Genomic DNA, 22,930 nt, shown 5'->3' with positions numbered 1-22,930 from the left:
CCCTAAACTATTGAAATAAACTAAAAATCCGTTAAAACTATAATTTCAACAATCAATTTTGTCCCTCCATGCATAGAGACTAAATTGATGGATGATAGTATAGGTTATGGACTTGATTGTAATATGTAGGGATCAAATTGACGAAAAAATGATAGTTTAAAAATTAAATTTAATGTTTATTCAATCGTAAATGTATAACTGTCTTTTTCAAAATTTCCATCATCAAAATTGAGAGCTGATGAAGGCTTTTTGCATCAAACATGATAAGTATTGTGTATCGTCTCTACGGGGACTAGCGCGATCTCATGGACAATTCATCATCAAATATCATTCTAAGTATTAAGAGTACTTGTTTGTTTCATTTGTAACTACATGAACTAATTTGCAAAAGTAAAAGTTGAGATTAATAAGGCGTGAAACTTGTTAGGACTAGAGTTCCTTAACCAAGCGTCACACATAACCTAATGATCATATATGGATTCTAGCTATTCAAACGATATTATCACAATCACTCGACAATACCATTCGTGTCCAAATGATATCGTTAGTTCTAAGGGATCGTTTAAACATCGATTTCCCAAACATCTAAACGATTGATAGACATTTGGCAAGTGCACCAAATACTATCGAAGTAGTAAAAATATCGATCCCACGAGGACTGTTTTTAACTTCAATAATTCAATTTCGTTATATAATTAGGATGTGTAAAGTTTATTTTTAGTTTGCAGCTAGGCAGAAGATTTGGTTTGATTTTACGAAATCAAATAAAAGAGAATAAAGATTTGATTAAGAAAATATGGAGAGAAAGATGAGATCAGATCCGTCGAATCCTCTAAGTTCCCCTAATTGGTCTACTGCACCTATTTGTTATGAACCCTCTTCTAGTTTACGATGATTAACAAATTAGCCCTAATCAATCCCTTGAGTTAGGACCCTCTTCTTAAACTACAGCCCCTAATTCCTTAGGTGGTCTAATAATTCTTGAAGGTTTTACCGAACGTTAACCTATTATCACTAACAAACGATTATCTATTCCTAGACTAACCCTGTTTATTAGAACAATTCAATTAGGTCTAAGTCGAAAGCCATGGTCAGTGGTCATTCGTTCTCACAAAATCAAGTTATATGTGATCAAGATATAAAAAGCATTAAGAACAATTGAATTGAATAAACTAGAATTGAATTCATAAACAAAATAGAGTTTCACAGCAACATGTGTCAATTAGGGTTACAAAGATTCATCTCGGATCTAATCTCTAAGAGATTTAGCTACACATAATCGAGTTTACAAATAGCATAATCAATGAAATAATTAAAACATACATGAATTGGTAAAAGGATGAAGAAATCGCCCTTCTAGCCGTCTCCGATGTCTCAAAATCGCACTTTGCTCTCCAAAATCATAACTTTTGTTCTTCAGGATTAGTGCAGTATTTATAGAAGTTATGGGCCTGACCCATCAAAATCGCGCTGCGCCATGTATATAGGCGTGCCGCGATTTCCCTCAAACAGGGAGGTTGTAATTTCGCTTCAAAAATCGCAGCACGGCTTGAAATTGGCGTGGCGCGATTTCCTTTGAACAGACTTCAATATTTAAGCTTTTTGCACTCCAGAACAATATAAATTGCATGAGAACTCTATCAAAATGTCACAATAAGTCCTAAAAATTACGTAATGACAGCATGTCATCACAACCCCAAACTTAAACCATTCCTTGTCCTCAAGGAATTTGCTTGCAACAGTGACAAACGACAGTAAAATAACAGTTACCTGACAAAACGATAGTACCCAAAAGTTCATTCTCCTTCTAGCTAAAGATGAGCTAGTTTGACTTGTTCGCATCCACCAATTCACAACTCCTCGCATCAAATTGGAACAGGGTTCTACCAGTCGACATGCAGGTCTACATATTACCATACGCTTGAAAAGTTTCTAAACATCAATCAAAGTCAATATCATTACACACTTTTGAGGTCTTTAGGGTTATAATGGGGCTTAGGTGAAAGGTGGGATATATTTGGATAAGTAGGCTACACAAAATTTGAGTTAGGCATTCCTACGGAAGTTAAAGCACAAAATTCAATCCTTCAATCATTCACCTTGTGGAAATACAATCAATGCAAAGGTACTAGAGAACATTTTTTAACATTTAGGGACAATCGAGTTTGAAGTTACTCGGATTTTCAATGTTTTGTCCCTTTTTCATCATTCCATTTCTTTTTCTTTTTTTGATACACCATTTTTGTGTGTATTTTGCATGACAATTTCATATTTCTTTCATTTTTGTTCTCTTATTCTCTAGTACCCCCACCCCAAACTTAGTTGGTTGCAAATTCCAATAGCAACCCCAAACTTAATCTTTAGCAACATTCTACAATGCCTTAACTCAGAAAATACATTAAGGGACAAGTCCTAAAAGTCTCTAGGCTTGTAATGTAGTTTGTCACCGAACAAAAAGTTCTAATCCTACCGGCTCACAATTGGTTAAGAGAGGATAAATTTAACAAATTAAAACAGGGTAGGCTTCAAAAAGGCTCACAGGACCAAGCACTTTTGCCTCAGTGTGTAATTGACAAAGACCAATCAATAATAGAGAAACAATGCAAGTTCTAGAAATGTAGTTGCATGGAAAACTAATCTAAATATAAGTAAATTGAAAAACAAATTTGGCAATGAACCTTATGGCTGAGATTTCTGGGAGTATGTGACTACCTAGCAATGCCGTACACTTCGCCTTTGAATCAAGTCACCCCTCCTTTAGAACTTTTGGAATACCGTTTCATCAAACAACTGTTACTAAACTGGAATAGGTCACATGAAACCAAACAAATTCATTAATAATAAACAAGTGCAGGAGCAATTACAATAGGGAAATAAGTTCAATGGACTTCGACATAAAAAAAGAAAATAAAGAAAATGAATTGAAAACAAAGTAAATCTAGTGGGTTGCCTCCCACTCAGCGCTTCTTTATCGTCACTAGCTTGACTGCTAAGGATCCTCAGAGGTCCTTCAGAATGAGTGCCACCCTTCCTTTTGGTAGGTCGCCACCTAAGTATGGTTTAACTCTTTGTCCATTTACTTTGAAACTTCGATCTCCTTCAGGTGTCACTAGTTCAACAGCTCCATATGGTGACACACTTTTGACCAAGAATGGTCCAGACCATTTTGACTTGAGCTTCCCAGGAAACAACTTCAACCTGGAATTATACAACAAAACTAGTTGTCCACAGTTAATATCCCTAGGCACTAAGTTTTTGTCATGATACCTTTTTGTCCTGGCTTTATAGATGAGCGCATTTTCATACGCTCTAAGCCTCATCTCCTCAAGTTCATTAAGTTTCAAAATTCTTTTCTTACCAGCGGCTACTTTATCAAAATTTAAGGCCTTAATGGCCCAATAAGCTTTATGTTCTAGCTCGACTGGAAGATGACATGCCTTCCCATAGACTAACTGATAGGGTGAGAACCCAAGATGGGTCTTAAAGGCTGTCATATATGCCCACAGTGCGTCATCTAGTTTCCTAGACCAATCTTTCCTATTTGACGCAACTGTCTTTTCCAGAATCTGTTTCAGCTGTCGGTTTGAAACCTCTGCTTGACCACTAGTTTGTGGGTGATAGGGAGTTGCAACTTTGTGCTTAATGTTATACTTTTTGAGCACATTTTCAAGAAAATTATTGCAAAAATGCTTCCCCCCATCACTGATCAATACTCTAGGGGTTCCAAACCTAGTGAAAATATTCTTTTGAAGGAAGTTGACAACCGTTTTGGCATCATTAGCAACACATGGTATCGCTTCAACCCACTTTGTGACATAATCAACACCGACTAGAATATGGAGATAAGAGTAAGAGGAAGGGAATGGTCCCATAAAATCAATACCCCAACAATCAAATGGTTCAACTTCAATGATTCCTTTTAGGGGCATTTCATTCCTCTTTGATATGTTACCTGTCCTTTGGCATCTGTCACATCTTGTGACAAAGTCGTGGCAATCTTTGAAAAGGGTGGGCCACCAGAATCCACTTTGCAAAATTTTTGCAGCTGTTCTTTCTCCACTGTGGTGGCCTCCATAAGCTGAGCTATGGCAGTGCCACATGATACTATGTGCTTCCTCACCTGCAACACAACGTCTAATCAAACTGTCAGTACCTACCTTAAACAGATACGGATCATCCCACAAGTAGTGGTTTGCATCTTTGAAGAACTTTTTCCTCTGAGGGTAGGTCAGATCATCAGGAACTGTGTTGCCGGCCTTAAAGTTTGCCATGTCAGTAAACCAAGGTCTTTCTCCAATAGCAAACAGCTGTTCATCGGGGAACTCGGCCTTGATGGCCTTCTCCTTCTTTGTCACCTCATCATTCTCCAGCCTTGAGAGGTGGTCAGCTACCACGTTCTCGACTCCCTTCTTGTCACGAATTTCAAGATCAAATTCTTGCAATAATAGGATCCACCTCAACAGTCGAGGCTTTGAATCCCCTTTAGTTAAGAGATATTTGAGAGCTGCATGATCTGTAAAAACAATGACTTTGGAGCCTATTAGATAAGAACGAAATTTTTCCAATGCAAAGATTACCGCAAGCAATTCCTTTTCAGTTGTGGAATAGTTAACTTGATTTTCATTTAAAACCTTGCTTGCATAGTAAATTGCATGAAAAAATTTGTTCTTGCGTTGGCCTAGGACTGCACCAACAGCATAATCACTTGCATCACACATAAGTTCAAAAGGTAAATCCCAATCGGGTGCAATGATTATTGGTGCAGTCACCAACTTGTTTTTAATCAAAGAAAAAGCATTTAGACATTCAGAATCAAAATTAAACTCGTTTTCTTTGACCAAGAGGTTACAGAGGGGTTTGGAAATTTTAGAAAAGTCTTTTATGAACCGCCGATAGAAACCGGCATGCCCCAAGAAACTCCTCACTCCTTTAACGTTGACGGGTGGAGGAAGTTTCTCTATAACCTCTATCTTGGCTTGGTCCACCTCAATGCCTTTAGCACTTATTTTATGCCCCAAAACTATACCTTCAGTTACCATAAAATGACATTTTTCCCAATTCAAAACAAGGTTAGTTTCGGTGCATCTTTTAAGTACAGCATTTAAATGGAACAAGCATTGATCAAAAGACTTACCAAAAACAGAAAAGTCGTCCATAAATACCTCTATGTTCTTCTCTATCATATCAGCGAAGATGGAAAGCATGCACCTTTGAAAGGTTGCCGGCGCATTACACAGCCCAAAGGGCATCCTTCGATAAGCAAACACTCCAAATGGACAAGTGAAGGCAGTCTTTTCTTGATCCTCCGGAGCCACTGCAATTTGATTATACCCCGAATACCCATCCAAGAAGCAATAAAAGGCTTGGCCAGCCAATCTCTCAATCATTTGATCCATGAATGGTAATGGAAAGTGGTCCTTTCTTGTTGCGGTATTCAACCTCCGGTAGTCTATACACATTCTCCAACCAGTGACGGTGCGGGTAGGTATCAATTCATTCTTTTCATTTGCTACCACCATCATTCCTCCTTTCTTGGGTACCACATGAACTGGACTTACCCATGAGCTATCTGAGATAGGGTAGATCATACCTGCATCTAGTAACTTCAGCACCTCTTTCTTCACCACTTCCTTCATTGTTGGGTTAAGTCTGCTTTGAGGTTGAACCACCGGTTTGTATTCAGCCTCCATGTGTATTTTATGCATGCAATAAGCTGGACTAATACCCTTCAAATCAGAAATGTTCCACCCCAAAGCTCCTTGATTGTCTCTTAACACCCTCATTAATTTTTCTTCTTCCAAAGGTGTCAAGGTATTGCTGATGATTACTGGTTTAGAGGCATCCTTAGTGAGAAAAACATATTTCAAGTGAGAAGGGAGTTCTTTTAATTCTGGATTTTTCTCTCCTTCTCCACTCAAAATAGGAGCATCCATAGAGTACTTACCCATTAATTCTTCTATTTTTACCGGACCCAACTCTTGCTTGCTTGCTTCTAGTTGCTTCACACAATCACTTACTTCAAGATCTTCATCATCTCCACATCTTGCTATAGAATTCACAATTGCACGTTCAAGAGGGTGTGTTGGTTGATGTTCACAAGAGTCATCTTTAACTATTTCTTCAACAATGTCAATCCGGTAACACTTGGGATTTTCATCTTTGTGCTTCATGGCCTCAAATATATTAAACACTACTTGCTCCTTATGGAATCTCAACATTAGCTCTCCTTTCTCAATGTCAATCAAAGCACGGCCACTTGCAAGGAAAGGTCTTCCTAGAATGAGTGGCATATCCTCATCTTCAGCCATATCTAAGATCACAAAATCTGCTGGAAACACCAAGTCATTAACCTTGACTAGCACATCTTCAAGTACACCGAAAGGATAGGAGATTGACCGATCAGCTAAAGTAATGGTCATTCTTGTTGGTTTTAGTTCCCCACACTTAATCTTCTTCATCATTGAAAGAGGCATCAGGTTGATACTTGCTCCCAAGTCACATAAAGCTCTTCCAATGTCTACCGGTCCAATTGAACAAGGGATAGTAAAAGCACCAGGATCCTTCAGCTTAGGTGGCAGCTTCTTTTGAAGAATAGCACTACAGTTTTCAGAAATTGCAATGTTCTCATCATCCTTAGGCTTCCTTCGTTTAGTCAACAAGTCTTTCATGAACTTAGCATATAACGGCATTTGATCAAGAGCTTCGCCGAAAGGAATATTCACCTGAAGTTGTGAGAAAAGTTGCATGAACTTCTTGAATTGACCTTCATCCTTTTCTTTCTTCTTCGAAAGGTGAGGGTATGGAAGCTTCACATATGATGGAATAACATGTGGTTTGTCTCCATCCTTCAATATTTGACTCTTCGTCTTCCTCAAGATTGAATTTTCATCGATTAACTTCTCACTTTTTTCTCCCTCTATTTTTTCCTTCCTTTCTTTTTCAACTACTCCATGATCATTTTCTTTTTCAACTTCACCCTCATCATTTTTTTCAACTACATCATTCTCCTCCACCTCAACTACATCATCAACCTTCTTTGGAGCTTTTGGAACTAAAGGTGTCAAAACCTTTTTGCTCCTCAATTCAATAACATTACAAGACTCATTCTTAGGGTTGTCTTTAGTGTTACCTGAGAATCCGCCTTTGTTTTGTTCAGCCAATTGCTTAGCTAATTGCCCCAGTTGAGTTTCAAGCATCTTCCTAGAAGCTTCATTGTTCTTTCTTTCAGCTTCTTGACTCTTCTTCATCTCTTCAAAGTTGCCTTGAGTCATCTTCATGAAGTTCATCATAGTTTCCTCAAGAGCTGATGGCTTCCTTTGTTGTTGTTGAGGAGGAGTGAGCATCTGAGAGTTCAAAGCATTGTTATTTGAGTAGCTTAGATTTGGATGCTTATTGATGCCTGAATTGTAGTATTGATTCTGCCTTTGATAACCTCCCATGAAGTTAGCTTCTTCACTTGATCCTTCTGGAATACATTCACCATTGGGATGTTCTTCACCACATAAGTCACATTTGATTGAAGCCACTTGCTGTTGCTTATGAGCCAAAGTGAAGCCTTGAAACTCCTTAGTTAGAGCTTCGATTTGTTTGTTCATAGCTGCTTGGTTAGCAAGGATAGCAGTTTGTTCACTCACCCCAAACACTCCTCTTTCTTTCTTCTTAGCTTCAGCTCGATACTCATTTCCAGCCATGTTCTCAATTAAAGCTTGGACTTCATGATCAGTTTTGCTCTTGAGACTACCTCCCGCGGAAGCATCTAAGAACATTCTAGTGTTTGGTGTTACCCCCTCAGTGAAGATTTGGAGGTATTGTTTCTCGGTGAACTCATGATTAGGGCACCTCTTAAGAAGCAAATTGAATCGCTCCCAAGCATCATACAATGATTCACCTTCTCCTTGCTTGAAGTTAGAGATCTCCATCTTCTTTTCCCAATATTTAGACATAGGGAAATATTTCTCCAAGAACTTCAGCTCTAATTCTTCCCATGTTTGGACAGTCCCGTTTGGTATTGTTAGCAACCAATCTTTTGCTCTTCCCGTCAAGGTGAAAGGAAATAGCCTTAGTTTCTTTTGTGCTTCCGTCACGGTGGCTGGTTGCACACAAAACTCGCAGGTTTCAGCAAAGCGGCTCAAGTGTTCATGAGGACTCATAGCTTCAGTCCCATCGAATTGCTTGTCCCTCAAACCGTTGAGGACAGTTGTCTTGATGTCGAAAGCTACAGGGTTAGCTGGTTGAAAAGTATGGGTCAGTTGACCGCGATGAGTGGCTAACCCGTAGTCTCCTAGCTTAGGTCTCGGTGGTACTACTCCTTCTCCTTCCATAGTTGCAGATTTAGGAGAAGAGATCGTTTCAGATTCAGTTGAGAGTGGCTCCGGTATTTGTTCTCGAACACCCGGTGGAACGGACTGAGCTAACCTTTGCGATCGGACAGCTTTCCTAAGTGCTCTAGCAGTCCTTTCAATTTCCGGATCTCTAAGTCGTCTGAGCTCTGTTTACCTCGCATAAACAGCAAAATACCTTAGTAGCACTGCACAACGCAAAGTAATCAAGTGAATATGAAAACAGAAAAATAAAAATTAAAAACAAAAAAATTAAATTGCAAAAACCCTAAATTATAACGTAATTGCCTTGTTGAAATAATTCAACAGTCCCCGGCAACGGCGCCAAAAACTTGATAGACGTTTGGCAAGTGCACCAAATACTATCGAAGTAGTAAAAATATCGATCCCACGAGGACTGTTTTTAACTTCAATAATTCAATATCGTTATATAATTAGGATGTGTAAAGTTTATTTTTAGTTTGCCGCTAGGCAGAAGATTTGGTTTGATTTTACGAAATCAAATAAAAGAGAATAAAGATTTGATTAAGAAAATATGGAGAGAAAGATGAGATCAGATCCGTCGAATCCTCTAAGTTCCCCTAATTGGTCTACTGCACCTATTTGTTATGAACCCTCTTCTAGTTTACGATGATTAACAAATTAGCCCTAATCAATCCCTTGAGTTAGGACCCTCTTCTTAAACTACAGCCCCTAATTCCTTAGGTGGTCTAATAATTCTTGAAGGTTTTACCGAACGTTAACCTATTATCACTAACAAACGATTATCTATTCCTAGACTAACCCTGTTTATTAGAACAATTCAATTAGGTCTAAGTCGAAAGCCATGGTCAGTGGTCATTCGTTCTCACAAAATCAAGTTATATGTGATCAAGATATAAAAAGCATTAAGAACAATTGAATTGAATAAACTAGAATTGAATTCATAAACAAAATAGAGTTTCACAGCAACATGTGTCAATTAGGGTTACAAAGATTCATCTCGGATCTAATCTCTAAGAGATTTAGCTACACATAATCGAGTTTACAAATAGCATAATCAATGAAATAATTAAAACATACATGAATTGGTAAAAGGATGAAGAAATCGCCCTTCTAGCCGTCTCCGATGTCTCAAAATCGCACTTTGCTCTCCAAAATCGTAACTCTTGTTCTTCAGGATTAGTGCAGTATTTATAGAAGTCATGGGCCTGACCCATCAAAATCGCGCCGCGCCATGTATATAGGCGTGCCGCGATTTCCCTCAAACAGGGAGGTTGTAATTTCGCTTCAAAAATCGCAGCACGGCTTGAAATTGGCGTGGCGCGATTTCCTTCGAACAGACTTCAATATTTAAGCTTTTTGCACTCCAGAATAGTATAAATTGCATGAGAACTCTATCAAAATGTCACAATAAGTCCTAAAAATTACGTAATGACAGCATGTCATCAACGATCACAAAGTCGTTCGGATAATCTAATTGACGATTTCCCAACCGATTAAATGTCCAAAAGCATTAAGTTCTAGATTATAAGTGATTATCAAATATTAACATCCGTGTCCAGAGTTTTAACTTAAGATAGATTGTTATTCTAGTTCTAGATTCAAGAGTTCGTGTCCAAATCATCTTGAATCTCTTTGAAAGCATTAAGAGCAAGAATAACAACAATATTAAATAAACATGCTAGAACCATATATTTATAGATCAAAAGGTTACATGTTAGCAAAGATCAAGTACCTCTAAATCCCAACAAAGGAGATTTAGCTACTCATTGTCATGGCAGCCTTGCAAGAATGGATTGAAGAGGAAAGATTCATTACAACTTGTGATGTCTCAAAAAAGGAAGAAGAATCCCACTTCTAATCACTCTTACTCTATATGCTCTAGCCCTATTTCTCTCTCTAAAATATCTACCAGTAAGTACTATGAGAGAAACTAAGAAAAAACTAACTAACTCCAAGCTGTAATGATCAATGGCTATTTATAGAATTCCTGTTCTGCATGAACTCGCCTCGCGAGTAACTTCACTCGCAATTGCGAGCTGATGTTTCTTCACCACTAAGTTGTTGCCACGTCACCTCTGAGGGGCTAAACCGCCCTTACTCGCCTCACGAGTAAATGAACTCGCCATTGCGAGTTGCTCGCATTTGTTACTCGCCATTGCGAGTTTAGTGCGAGTAGCTACTGCCTCCTGGTTCAGTTTCTGCCATTTTGCACTTTTTCATGATTTTTCTTCTTTGCTCACTGTATCGGGGTAAATTTCTGCATAAAAGGATAGAGTAAGATATATAAAGCGTAACAAGGCATTTAACGCTTATCTTTCGGCTTTTCCTTCAATAACTTGCAAAGCGAGCAACAAAAAGTGCATAAAATATAACATGAATTTAACACTTCTTGGCACTTATCAAACTCTCCCCAACTTAACTCTTTGATTGTCCTCAAACAAAAGATTGAAAATCAAACAAGTCCATAGGACAAGACACAAGTACAAAAGGCTTTGAAATTTTTTTCAGATGAATGTGGTTCAAAATGAATGCGCGGGCAAGTCTAAGTTTCCAACTAATTTAGAATTCTACTACCAACATGAGATGAGTCCTAAGTACAAAGTTCATGTCAAAAAGCTCAAATCAACAATACATTTATTCACGAACCACACCTAACACACTTCTTTGAAAGTATATAAACAATTGAAACCATATGAATGAGGGTTATGAACACACATCCGGCAATCAAGTTAACATTCCAATCAAGTTATGTGTCCATCCAACTATCATTTCAAAAGGAACAAAAACATGGATCAAAAGGTCTTTGAGGGTTATAACTTGGCTTGGCTACAAAAGAAAAGACATTTGTGGGAAAATTGAATTCAAAAGGCCAAGCATAAGGGAACATTCCTTCTATTCACATTCAAAAGACAAAATTACAAGAGTCCCCTTAATTCTACACAAACCCTTGGTATTCACACATGAAACACTTTGATCTTGACAACTTATTCTATTTTTGGATTTTTCTTTCTTTTTCTCTTTTTCTCTTTTTCTTTTTCATAACATGAACACATTGTTTTCTTTTCTTTTTCTTTTTGTATTTACAACACCAAGTTGTCTTGATCAAGAATAAATTACATCTACCTTCTCTCCCCAACTTGAATCAAAATATACCTTATTTGAATGTTCCCCTACTCTAAGGCAAAAGGGACAAATAAACAATGAAAGTTTAGGGTTCAACAATTAAAAACATCTCAGAGTCCTAAAGTGCGTCAAAAATGAACTGGATTTTGAAAAAATTTAAGGGCAAATTCATCAAGCATTGTGCTTATGAATTGACAGTTCATAATTGATGACTCTGATACATTTGGCTCAAGTGGGTTAGAAAGTACGCGCTCTTCTCACAAGGTAGGTTATTTGTGGTCAAGTATGTTTCACTTATTAACAAAAAATGTGCCTTGATCATTTCCATGCCTTCACACAATTTAAAACAATTATTGGATTTAACATAACACAACCGAGTTAAAGAATGAATGCTGGTCTCCTTGCATATAGTACAACACATTTGAGGTTTCCTCACTATTTAGCTAGAACTAAGTGGTTCACAAACAAATACATTATCGCGGAGAACTAAATGCAATGAAATTTGTACAAAGTACCCATTTCATATTCGAGTAAAAACCTAGAAAAACTGGAAACTTGTACCTTGGCTTTGCGCTTTACAACAATCATGTATCATTACCAATCATCTGAGATAAATTAAGCAAGAGTGATAACGCAAGAAACTTCCAAAATTCTCTAATTAAAAAAAATGAAGTACTTATCTAACCAAAAGTGCTAACACATTATTTTAACAAACAATACAACATTAAACAATACTAATATGAATACGAACATCACGATACTAATTAAAAACGATTGTCATCATACACCATTATCCAAAATACTTAAACAAAGTACTGATAAAACAGAATACGAGTCAATGTGCTAAAATGAAATAAACAACAGAAGCAAAATAATGTTCAAAGGTAGCATGAAAGAAAGCAAATAAAGATAAATGAGAAGGTAAGAATTGACTGAAAGCTTTGATAAAATAACACTCAAATAAGGACGAGCTTTCAAGTCATTCTTTCTCTCCTCAGCCCATGCTCTCCATATCATCATCTTCGGATCCGGCAGTTGCACTTGGAACTCTATCTGGATCATCTCGGTCCATGTCTTCTTCATTGCCATCACCACCAACATCCTCAGCCATATTCTCATTTTGACCTGCAGAGAATCCACCCCCTCCATAGGGACCTAGCGCGATCTCATGGACAATTCATCATCAAATATCATTCTAAGTATTAAGAGTACTTGTTTGTTTCATTTGTAACTACATGAACTAATTTGCAAAAGTAAAAGTTGAGATTAATAAGGCGTGAAACTTGTTAGGACTAGAGTTTCTTAACCAAGCGTCACACATAACCTAATTATCATATATGGATTCTAGCTATTCAAACGTATTATCACAATCACTCGACAATACCATTCGTGTCCAAATGATATCGTTAGTTCTAAGGGATCTTTTAAACATCGATTTCCCAAACATCTAAACGATCACAAAGTCGTTCGGATAATCTAATCGACGATTTCCCAACCGATTAAATGTCCAAAAGCATTAAGTTCTATATTATAAGTGATTATCAAATATTAACATCCGTGTCCAGAGTATTAACTTAAGATAGATTGTTATTCTAGTTCTAGATTCAAGAGTTCGTGTCCAAATCATCTTGAATCTCTTTGAAAGCATTAAGAGCAAGAATAACAACAATATTAAATAAACATGCTAGAACCATATATTTATAGATCAAAAGGTTACATGTTAGCAAAGATCAAGTACCTCTAATCCCAACAAAGGAGATTTAGCTACTCATTGTCATGGCAGCCTTGCAAGAATGGATTGAAGAGGAAGGATTCATTACAACTTGTGATGTCTCAACAAAGGAAGAAGAATCCCACTTCTAATCACTCTTACTCTATATGCTCTAGCCCTATTTCTCTCTCTAAAATATCTACCAGTAAGTACTATGAGAGAAACTAAGAAAAAACTAACTAACTCCAAGCTGTAATGATCAATGGCTATTTATAGAATTCCTGTTCTGCATGAACTCGCCTCGCGAGTAACTTCACTCGCAATTGCGAGCTGATGTTTCTTCACCACTAAGTTGTTGCCACGTCACCTCTGAGGGGCTAAACCGCCCTTACTCGCCTCGCGAGTAAATGAACTCGCCATTGCGAGTTGCTCGCATTTGTTACTCGCCATTGCGAGTTTAGTGCGAGTAGCTACTGCCTCCTGGTTCAGCTTCTGCCATTTTGCACTTTTTCATGATTTTTCTTCTTAGCTCACTGTATTGGGGTAAATTCCTGCATAAAAGGATAGAGTAAGATATATAAAGCGTAACAAGGCATTTAACGCTTATCTCTCGGCTTTTCCTTCAATAACTTGCAAAGCAAGCAACAAAAAGTGCATAAAATATAACATGAATTTAACACTTCTTGGCACTTATCAAGAGCGTAACTTACCGAATCGTAATTCTACTCAAATCTTAATCTTATCTTAATATATATAAATGTTAAACAGTTCTGAATGGTTTGCCCTAATTCTGATCCCGCCTTTTTTGGTGGGTCTGAGTAATTGTTATGAAAAAAAGAGTTTGCAAGGAATCAAACCAGATACCGTATGCTTACACTTTACAACTATAGCCACTATGCCACTTCTCTTTTTGTTGAAATATTGTTGCTTCCAAAAATGAAATACATGACTAAAATATTTTTTTAAAGCCCCAACCGCCCTAGCGGTTACCTCTCTCATAGCAGTTATTTTTAGTAACTTTATTGATAGTAGTTCTTTTTCATATTTTTTTTTGGTGTACGCTAACTACGTGTTACGATATTAAAGTTGCATATTTAAAATTGTAGATAATTTGACTGATCCATATGATAATTTTTTTCATTAGAAACTTCACTTTTTCCTGTATTATATTACATGAAGTTTTTGTTCTGAATTTTTATTTGCAAAAATCACTACAGTAGACTATAACATTACTTTGTTTTAGCAAAGTAATGACTTTGATTCTATATTCATTTTTGTTGATTTCCATATTCATTTTTGTTGATGCAAACTAAATGTTGTTAATTTGCTTCTTTGAGATTGTGCATGTCGATCACTCTCAATTGTCACTTAGTTTGATTGTTTCTGAGTTTAAATGTAACTCTACGATTAATAGTATAGCCAATTTGATATTTTATATATGAAACTCTACAAAAACCCGTGCATCACACGGGTTACGGTCTAGTAAAATAAACTTAACGAATCGTATTTGAATCAACCTTTTTTTTAGAGGCTGAATGAACCTTGTTAAGATGTAAAATTGAAAGCTTAGGGTCAAACTAAAACTATTACCAATCAATAGCAGTGCAATGATCATCTCGAAGATGAGATGTTTTTTTAGGCATAATTACTTCATTAATTCTTTATCTTATTTATTTAATCTTATTTATTTGTAACACTAGGATCCTTTATCTTCATTTTCCTCACTTAATCCTTTATCTTTTAAAACCCACTCAAATAACTTTTTTATCTTTTTTTTTTATTAAAAATGCACTGAGTTGGCAAGTCATGTAGGATAACCTTATTTATTTTTTACATATTTTTTATTAAATGTTAAAAAAAACCCATAATTATGAACGTATTCATCATCTTCATCGCCATCTTCATATCTTCATAATGTTCTTAAAAAAAAAAAAGTCAACTCAAAATACACTTCCATATAACATGAATCTCTGAGATATGTTCACCTTTATCTTCTTCTTAACACTGAGAATCATATTATTTTGAGTATACATTTATTTTTTTGTTTAACAAGAGGTGATGAAAATATGAAGATGGTGATGAAGACGATGAAAGTGTTCATCAATATTCTGGGTTTTATTTTTTTATTTTTTAGAAAAAGATTATCTCAGGTGGCTTGCAAATTCAGTACTTTTTTATAAAAAAATGTGAAAAAAGATTCATTAGTGTTCATTATTAAAGACTAGCGAAAAGACGGACACTAACGTGTATGTCTTTCCGCTCTTTTTATTGCACTAACGTTTAAAAATTATTAATGGTGTTTTTTTAATGAAATTTTGATTTGGATTAAAACTAAAAATATAAATGTTTGTTGCTTTCAAGTTATAACAAATTAAACTAATCATGATTATTTATTTCAACTAATGTATTTACCAGGCGTTGCCGTGGTTAGACATATACTTAAGGATGAACAAAATTCGGTATGCATGGTATCCGCAAATAAAATTAACCACAGACAAGTATATGACAAATATCTTAATACGTACACACAAATATCTTGTCAACAAAGAAAAAGGTACACACAAATAGAATAAAAAACATATTTTAAGTACATGAAAATCAATAGATGCATAAGCGGATGAAATTAACTTGATTTAGTAAAACCCCAATAAATAAAATGGTTGAAGAGTGTTGGGGGGAAAATAATGCAAGATAAAATAATAAAATATATTACAACATGAATAAAACCCGTAAAAAAAGTGTGAGAATAATATAAGTGTTTAATTTTCATGGGAAAAAAATTATAAGTGATTATATATATATATATATATATATATATATATATATATATATATATATATATATATATATATATATATATATAGAGAGAGAGAGAGAGAGAGAGAGAGAGAGAGAGAGAGAATAGGAAGTTTTTCCATGACAATATAGGAGGTTAACAAAATAAATTACGTTTAAATCCCTCAAAAAAACAGATAAATAAAATATTTGGACTATTCTTCAAAAAAAAATTGGACTATAAAATTAAAGTAGATATGAATTATTTGTTGAGATGTTTATGCCAGATAGAAAAATCAGTTTTCTTATAAAATTAAAGTAGATATGAATTATTTGTTGAGATGTTTATGCCAGATAGAAAAAATCAGTTTTCTAAAAATAAAACATAAATGTTAATATGGGAGTGAACATGTGCATAAAAAATTGTCATTTTTCATTGGAATACCTACAAAATAAAAATTCATTGGGAGATAGTTCTATTGCATCAAATAGATCCATTGTGCGATAAAAATACATGGACATCATAAAAAAAATTAGTAAATGTAAATTAATATATGACCCATTTTCTATAGATTAGAAAAATAATTTTGACGTTCTGTAATTTAGAGATTATTTTTTAGAGACTTTATTAAAAAGTACAATCAGTTATGTGTATATTTATCATAATAACGATCACTTCTTAAAAAAAAACAATTTAATTTAATTTTATACAACTATGTAAAATGGATTTTTTGCTACAAAATTACTTTTATCTTTTGATACTTACTTTCGGTCCCCTCCTATAAAAAACATAATCTTAATATCTTTTAATTTGAAATTGTTTTTAGATTTTTTTTTGTAGATCCTGGTTTAAAAAAACATTAACAAAGAGAAATAATTCTCTTTAAAGTGATATTTTATAAAAGTTATAATGAACAACCCCATAGACTCGGTTTGTAGCAAACATCAATAAAAATGATTTTGATATTTAATAATTTAGAGATTTTTTTACTATTAATTAACATTCAAAAATAAATAGAGCATGTTTGACATTAAAAAATCATACCGGTCATTAACTTTAATAAATAGTTTTTGGTAGTATGAATTTTTTAGTGGATATGATGAAAATTTAAAGAAATGTTTGAAAATTCGAAGAAAAAAAATCAGTTTTTCAAAAATAACAAATTTTCCTTCAAATTTATAATTTCTAAAACAAATAAAAAAAATTACATTTATTGAAACAAATAATGCTGAAATTGAAATAGCAATTAATACATTAAAACAAAAATTATTTAACAAATGATGTGAAATATTTATGGATAAAATTGAAAGTATTATATATAGTTTGTTAAGATATTTAAGCTACATAAAATATTAGGAATTCAATAAAAAAAATTAAATAAAATATTTAGTGGATAAGATCAAAAGTTTGTTGAGATGTTTATGCATCAAACATTGCGGGAGAATTTGGGGAACCCCACGGTGGACGATGTTACTGTTATGCTTTCTGATGATGCGGAACATAATCATTCGATCCTGCAGGAGCTGGTGGAGAGTCCCAAGGGTTCCCATGTGCGTGTATCACATTCATCCCTGTTGAGCACATTGAGGCACATGAGGTGTCTGTAGAATCGGTTCAGGTTCAGACGGATATGGTTGTTGAGCACGTTGACGTGCATTCCGGTTCACGCAATTCTTTGGTTTTACCTGTGGTTATTGATTAGTCCCTTGCTGAAAATGCCATGCACACGACAATTCAAGAGGAGCAAGTGGTTGCCGGTTTACAACAACAAGAAGTTCATCCCAACAAGAATATTCAGCACGGTTTAGACTTGTGGGAAAGAGTTCGTGAATATGACAATAGATCAGCTGCAGAAGATTTCACACCGGTACTAACTAGGAAGCAGAAACAGAAACTTAAATTACAACAAGTCTTGCCGAAGTAGCCTACTAAAACCCGTGCTCGGGGTGATCCTCATTTGACTGATCAATGAATTTTATCTATTATGTTAGAGGTATCGATAAATCTGATACTCAAATTGCTTTAAAGAATTTATATCTGTTTCATAAACCTATGCTTATTTTTATTGCGGAACCATTGATTACAGTTTGGTTTCCATCTCTTCTGGATGAATTGAAGGTTGATTACTTTAGGGATAGATGTGGTTCACCTAACTACATATTTCCATAATCTGTTTTTTGGTTGTTTTTGATTTCTACTTTTTTTTTCCTTTCTGTTTTCTTTTGAGGGTTTTGGCCTAGTCCCCCCCTCCTTTGTAATTATTTTTCCCCCTTTTTTAATAAATTTTCTAGAGTTTGGCGGCATAGGATGGAGGTTTCTCTGGGTGCCAACCTAGTTGGGATGTCGATGTTGCCTCTTAATGCATGTCCTTTCTCCTTGCTTATAAAAAAATATATATATTGAGAATAAACGTAGAAGTGACATGTGGCATAAAAAACCTTACTTTATATATATATATATATATATATATATATATATATATATATATATATACACTATTGATTGATGACACCAACAATATAACCAAAAAAAATATAATCTAAATTCTTTTTTTTAATGACACCAACAACAATTTTTATTACAGAAAAAATTGTTTAAGGGTATAATTGAGATAATGGAAAAGTAAGAAAAAATATACTCATCTAGTTTGTTACACTTTTTTGTTTAAGGGTATAATTGAGATAATGGAAAAGTAAAAAAAAAATATATACTCATCTAGTTTGTTACACTTTTTAAATGATAAAGGAAAAAAAAACCAAACATTATATATATATATATATATATATATATATATATATATATATATATATATTCAAATCGTGTTTGTTATATTTTTTAAAATTTAAATTTATTCTTATCTATTTCTTACATGTGTTATTTGTATTCAAAATTAAGGGCATTTTTTAAAAAGTCAGCCCAAAAGAGCTGAAATGAGTTATTTTCTTTATATATAGTATGATAAAGAAATTAAACAGAAAAATTAAGATAAAAAGACTCAAATGTTACAAATAAATAAGATTAAAGACCTCTAAAATATATTTTCATTTTTTTAATAGCAAACGAAATATAAGATATAATTTATATAATTAAGTAGATCCCAAATGAAATATATTTGTGTGCGATTATAACATAATCTTTTTTGGAAAGGATTATAACATAAAATTTATTCACCAATCTTATTATTACATATGGACTTTGGTTTTGTAAAATATTTGATGATTGTTATAAACATAATAGAAGAGAAGAGAAGCAAAGCTTTAGGGCTTCATTTCACTTGATGGAGGGTGACAACATGGAAGCCTTTTACATACAACTAGACTCTTGACCCGTGCTACCGCACGGGTCCTACCGAGCAGCAGTTAAACGAATAAAACGCATAAAACGCAGCCTTATTAACATATGTATAGTTAACTAACAGTGATCAAAATAAGCACAAAGAACTGCCAGATTAAAGTAATATAAGTCCCACTTATATAGATTAATGTCTCATGGGTTATGGACGACCCGTGCTATCGCTCGGGTCTGTTATAGTTTAGATCAATAAATACACTTGCCAAACATGGAAAAAAACAGAAGCAAAACTAAAAGCCATGTAAAATTTTGACTCTTGTTACATAAAACATTTCTCACTAAGCTGTTAACATGAGAAGCTTTTAACTCCTTCATAAACGTGTGATTATTAATTTTGTTGGGAGCAACTTGCATTCCGATTTCTCTTGCAAATCAAGCAAAGCAGGTATAGCTTTCCCTTGCACTAAAAAAAAGAGTAGAACAATTAATAATTCATAGCTTCAAATTTGGTACCATAACTTAATAATTCATGTTCATATATAATTTCTAATGCTTTACTATAATTCATGTTCAAAGAACAACGCCATAAGAATAGCCTGATGCAATCTTACTTAAAACTGAGTTGATACTAACACTTAATTATCTGAAATTACATGCAAGACAAAAGAAAGATTATGCTGAACAGTTTCCATGAATTGGGAAATTAAAAAAATTAGAACACAAAGAAAAACTATTGTGCTATATAAATTTAAGCAACAAACGATCAACAAAGATAAATTTAATCCATGCCAATGCCATCAATTAAAGATGTATTTAGACATCTTTTGTTGGATTTATGCATAGGAGAAGTGTGAACCATAACGATTAATAAGCAAGAGAGCTGATGTGTAACTCTTAAAGGATTTCGGCCTAAACAAAGGAGGGATGTTGATGCCAATTTGCTGATATGAAGAACATGTTAGCTTGCCAATAGCACAAACAAAGAGAAAATGTTAGTGAAGCTGCTGTTAGCACAACTATTCAGTGACTTTAGTGAAGCTGCAAGTAAACCAAAGTGTATTGATCTCATTTTTAGTTCTATCTTGCTGTTTGGTATCAAAAGTTTATTGTTATGGAATGGAATGCATCTTCGCTTGTGCCTTGTCCTTATATAGTGTAATAAGTTAGAATGCTAGCTAGCCTTTACATTAAATGATCTATCTGTCATAGGGCAGCTAGCCTTTGCATAGACGGAACTTTTGGCAAACACTAAGCTCATGTCCGACACCTCTAACTAACTATTAAAAGTTCACATTGATCAAGATGAAAGTAATTATAATACAGCTATACCTGCTGTTCTATCTATCGATTCACAATGTCCAAGAGCAATTTAGACGGCCTAATTAATTAGTGCTCTTGATATGTTAGTACCTTTGTAAATCCCTTCCATCAATTCAATGGAGAAATATAGTTGTTATCGGTTATCCTTATAATTGACGAATCTTTCATTTTTTAGCAGATAGCAGTCATATTCTAGCACAATAACGCCATTCAGATAGCAGATGTTATAAAACAATTTTTTAGCACAATAACAGAACTGATTATGCTACCTGACTATTAAAAACACAGAAAGTAAACCATCATATACCTTTCAGACTGTGAAGTGCAACTGAAGTGTCATGTAGCAACGCAATGCGATCCATGTCTTGATCTGATTTTGGGTTATCGAGTGAGAAAGAGAGTATGCAGTCGCTAATCTAAAGGCAGGAGAGTAAAAGAGGTCTGCTACAAATAGTGATCAATATGAATGGGAAACCCCTATTCTTTAGGCTCTGAAAATAAAACATAATAGTAAGAATGAAAGCGATGATCATGGACTATTTATATAGAGATATCAACCACTCCAATATCACTTTACTTGCACAATAGTCAACAATGACAGACAAATATATACTCCAAAGAGGGAAGCATCAATCTAAATGTCACTTAAAGAAAAGAAAACATTATCAATACAACTCTCATTCCAAGTCTCATATCCTATTGGATTTTTTATTAAGATAAAACCAAAGCAAAAATATTATTAAAAATGAAAGCTTACTCGATAGAGAGGACTATCTTTGGTGAGAAAGTTTCCCGTTCCACTACAACATTTTATCAGAAACATGGTATTATCTAAAACTGAAAGAGAACAACTTAAAATTCAAATTGATTAATAAATTAATTCAGAAATCTTCACTTTGCAATACCAATATAAAATATAAAAGCAAAAATATTATAAAAAAAAAAAAGTGAAAGCTTACGTGGTCAAGAGGCCCTTTTCATAATCCTAATATATCCTTGTGTCACATATGATCATAGAAATATATCATCACACTTAAAGTATAAATGTAATACATTACAATTAGGATCGGATTAGCCTTATTGATGAAATAAAACTGCAAAACACTTGGAACATAGTGGATGTGGTGATGTTTAAGGATATGAACTCACAAAAAACATAATATTCTTAAATCAATCAATACGTAGAACATTCAAAATGAAATCTTCATATAATTTGGATGACATGAACCTCTTTTCTTGAACCTTGGCATTCAAAACAAAATATTATATTTCATTGGATAAATTTTTTGTGAGCTGATGTGTTGGTACATTTAAAAAATCAATGATGAATAACAAATAAATTAGATTCAAAAGATTCCCCAGCAAAAAATAAGATTTTTCAATTACATGAGAAGCGATAACCCATTTATATATAAATGACATCATTCTTTGCAATAAATTTTAATTAACTACAAAAAAGAAAATTTCTGAATAGTTAGATAATAAAAAGAACACTGCTCACTATAGATAGCACCAAATGATCTACAACAGATTGCATCACCTTAAATTACATAATAATAAAGAAAACAGTTCATTTGAACACTATAAACAAAATTAAATTGAGTTTGAAATTGATTTAATGAATGAATAGAAAATGAAGAAATTAGAAGGTACCGATTCAATCAGCTTTGGCCTTCTTTTACACACTCGTCCATCTGAACATTTTTGATCAGTCAAACCTACTCAATCAGCTACACATTTCACCGATCCTAAAACTTGAGATTTGACGGTGGATTACGGTGACTGAAAAGGAGTGTCCCGGCGATCCCGTTTTGAACGCAAAGGTTGAGTAGACTGTGGAAGAACGGACTGAAAAGAAACCTCCAAATTTAAGAAGAAAAATAAGGGCAAATGTTGAATAGTTTGCTATGGGGAAGAGAAGGGACTAATGACCGATGGAACTATAGAAAAGATGAATTGGCGAAGAGAAGGTTGGAGAATAATGAAAGATACATGGAAAAATGGATAAGAAGGCAAATGTTGAACAGAAATCAATTTTCTGGCAGACAAACAGATATTGAGCCATGTGCCTCCATTTATTATTTGAAAAGTAGGTAACCGCTGTAGTGAAACATGTGCATATAGGAGGGAAATTCAAATTTGAAAAACTCATTGAATGAGGTACCAAAAGCTTGCAACACACACCTAAGTTTAGTGCTTGGGAGGGAAATTAACAAAGCAATTAGGGTTTAGTTATAGCTAAACCTTACAAGCTTTTAAAGTAAGAAGATTGGATCACATATTTCTACGCAACAAGCATGGGCGGATCTGAACTAGGCCTGGTGTGGCAAGTGCCACACAAGCCTAGTTCCATTCAATTTTTTTTCTTCTTATCAGTCCACAGTC

At 34.4% G+C, this 22,930-nt stretch overlaps 1 long non-coding RNA gene and 1 pseudogene across 1 annotated transcript; one reads left to right on the top strand and one right to left on the bottom strand.

Moving 5' to 3' along the window:
- The first annotated feature begins 17,349 nt into the window (after window positions 1-17,349).
- On the top strand, window positions 17,350-17,858 carry LOC146923997 (uncharacterized; annotated as a pseudogene).
- Window positions 17,859-19,361: 1,503 nt separating this feature from the next.
- LOC146923996 (uncharacterized) lies at window positions 19,362-22,579 on the bottom strand. The gene is made up of 4 exons (XR_015009953.1): window positions 22,199-22,579; window positions 21,303-21,345; window positions 20,853-21,036; window positions 19,362-19,688 (listed from the first exon to the last, which is right to left on the bottom strand). It is a non-coding gene; the product is annotated as an uncharacterized LOC146923996 (long non-coding RNA).
- Between the last annotated feature and the right edge of the window lie 351 nt (window positions 22,580-22,930).

The sequence above is a fragment of the Medicago sativa genome, chromosome 5 (genome assembly GCF_051527215.1).
Source record: "Medicago sativa cultivar Bolivia chromosome 5, Bolivia_mono, whole genome shotgun sequence".
In the NCBI taxonomy this organism is placed as follows: domain Eukaryota; kingdom Viridiplantae; phylum Streptophyta; class Magnoliopsida; order Fabales; family Fabaceae; genus Medicago; species Medicago sativa.
This window is presented reverse-complemented; position numbering and strand designations above follow the sequence as displayed.